Here is a 3,338-nt window from a genome sequence, read left to right on the forward strand (position 1 = left end):
AAGTTGATTTGGGCATTACACCTTAATGGTTCTCAACTAATCTCTTCTTTCTTTTTTAATTCCTTCAATTCTTTTGTAACTCTTGGGGAGTTGCGGAATGAGGAATATGGTTTTCCAGTCATTAATACTATAGTATTTGAGATTGTGTAGACTATTATATGGAACTGGAACATGGTTCAGTAGATTCTCTCTCAGACATGTGCCGCTGGAAAAAAAACACAACTAAACTCTATTTTAAAAAGCCCCAGTAATCCCATGCTTAAAGCAAACCTCCCTCAATAATAATCTTCTACCAGTTAAGTTTTTACAGCAAAATTATTACGATAGTAACAAATCATTACAATGTGATGGAACAAAATTAAACCCCTTCCTTTCACTTCTCTTAGCTGTTCTACATATTCCTTCCTTTCACTTCTCTTAGCTGTTCAGTCCAGTTCAGTAAGACCTCTAGAAATTCCTATAAAATGTTATAAAATGGAAACAAGAACAGCACGGTTTGTCTGTCAATCATGACCTCCCTTTCACTTTTAGCAGTTTGCTCTATTACGATATTATCTTATTTGGCACAGGACACATACAGGTGGCCTGAGTTAGAGGTGTGTGTATGTGTGTGTGTGTGTGTTGTACAGGAGGTGGAGCTTAAGGATGTAGGACTACAGAGATCTTGTTAAACAGGTTCATGTTTGAACATGCATCAGAGATGACAGCATTAAAAACATCATTGTTACTTACATGTGGTTTCCTTTAGAAAAAGACAAGTTATTTTTTAGAATCTGAGTTCTTAAGCAGCTTTATCTGTGGTTATAACAAATACCACAGCACTACGTTTCTCTCACTACTTCTCTCCCTTTCACATATGAATCTGCGATCAGAGATTAACCTGTTTAACAACCTCTCTGTTGCTCAAAATGATTAAGTTCCGCCTCCTGTATAGCGCGCACGCGCGCGCACACACACACGGACTCCGCCTCTCACCTAGGCTACCTGTAAGGTAACTTGGTAATAAGGCTTACAGCTGAAAGCGAAAGTAAAGACGTTCGTCAACAGACTCCATTGTGTTTTGTGTTCGAACAACAGAGGATTGAAAACATAAAACTCGGTAAGTAGTTTACTGGAATTAATTATACTGAGTAGATTTGTGTTTGATGAGTGGTAATTATACTTAAAGCTCTTTGATCGATAAATATTCTCTTCGTTACCAGGTCAGAAATGATTCAGAATCGAACCAGTAGTATCAAATATGCTTTTAAAAAGGCAACTGAAAGTTTGTTCACCTCGTTAGCCAAATTGGCTGATCGCTTTTCTTGCTACACTATGGAAAACCCTTCAGTATGAAAATTCTTCCAGCTATTTATCTGTATAAATAATAATCTAAGAACTTTTGATCGATTGTAGTTTAGATAATCAATTTAAAAACAAATTAAAAACATTAGTGCCCACAAACCATGCATTATGCGTCATACAAAAAATCTCCTCATATGCACTTCTCCTTCTCTCTAACTCTCTCCATCAGGGCCTCTCACGCTCTCGTGAACCTCAGTAAATCATGTTGGAGTATAACGAACTCGTTGCTGAATAAATTCTTTATCTATTCATAAGAAAATCGTTGAAGTGCAGCAAAAAGACAATTAATTTAGATATGCTAATAGTTTTAACAATATGTATAACAATGCACAAATATTTTTTCCTCTGGGCTACACTTACTTTGTTGGAGGGTCTCACTATTGATGAACTTTGCGTGTTGATGTCTTTGCGTGTTGATGAACTCTGCGTGTTAGATGTCTTAATGTTTTATGACTATTCTGAAGGTTGAACAGTCTATTAACACTGCATGAAGAGTATTCCGGACTGGAATACTCCGGTATATTCCTGGATACTCCACAGATAATCAGCTGTATCCGGCAGTTTGCAGCTCTGTCACGCGGCATGGAATACTCCTGAATATGTACCGTGTTTGGGGGTCTGCCTAGAGCACTTAGTTGCCATGGTGAATAATCCCTTGGGGGTGCTTGCAAGGGAACATTTGCACTTCACACCTTGGGCCACCAGGTATCCTGCAATTGGTCAAAAGTCTTTCTTTGGATTGGTGGAGCAATGTCTTGCCCCTCCTCTAAAACCCTTCCCCATTGGTCCATTGTGGGTCCCCAGACATGAATTCATATGGTTTATATTATTAATATTAATGTTATTATTACTGATATTATTATTATTATTAGTGGTGGTGTTTTATGTTCATAGGTAGATTGTATAGATAGCCTGGCAAACAAAAATGAATTACACAAATTTTATTAAAAATAAAGAAAATACAGTATAATATAGATTATAAGGCATATAAATTGACAATTATATATATATATATATATGTACAATATATAACAGAATAGAATACATTAGAACACAGAATATACTGTAATATCATAGTATATAATACAGATGCTTTTTGGGAGCATAAATGAAACTCTAAATGTTGAGCATTCCCAAGAACAACCCAGCTTCCGCGGTCTCTATTCTGTAGCACCCCGCACAGTGCAGACAACTCTGTGCTAGGCGGGAGGACCCACGCTGGCCTTCCATCCAAGATGTCGGCGTCCTCTTCAGAAATTATATCTACTGATGCGGTCCTCCATATGGCAGCCTCTTCCTCAGTTTAAAGAACACTAGCTCTGGCCTTGTGCAGATGCAAAACACAGTGAAAACAGAAATTAGATCACTGAAAACAGCAAATGGAGAAAAAGTCTAAGAACTACTGGGGAAATGATGTTTTGACTTACTCTTCTCCTCCTTTGCCTCGTTCGAGTGGCGATCTTGCCTCCCTCTTTGTTCTCTGGATTCACCTGGTAACTCTTTCGAATAGTCTCAATAGGTCTTGCAGGATGCCAGAGGGAAAAAAAGTGGAGAAGAAAGGAAGATTGATTAAAAGTTTGTTTAGAATTCCAAGCACTGCTATGAAACAATCGCGACGATATAGTCTACCAACAAAACACGTTGTCTTACCTTGTCCGTGGATCATATCTGTGCGTGTTGTTTTCAGCATTATGCATTCTCTGCACAGCTTCCTGTAGAAGCAAAATTAATACAAGAGTTAAATTCAACCACATTAAGGGATAAAGCAGATAAAGAAATGTGAACGTATCAGAATGTGCGGCAGTCAAAGACGAAAGCCAGAAGGCTGCAGAAATAAACTTACCGAAACAGAGTTATTCCCCGCTCGTCTTCTTTTTTTGGGCAGACTCCTCTTGCGCCTCTTTGATGGGACTCCATCCTGTCCAACCGCCGAATAACATTCTCCATGAACGTTTACTGCTGTTCAGACATCTTAAAAATGCATTTAACGGGGA

Source organism: Chanos chanos, chromosome 16, assembly GCF_902362185.1.
Source record: "Chanos chanos chromosome 16, fChaCha1.1, whole genome shotgun sequence".
In the NCBI taxonomy this organism is placed as follows: Eukaryota; Metazoa; Chordata; class Actinopteri; order Gonorynchiformes; family Chanidae; genus Chanos; species Chanos chanos.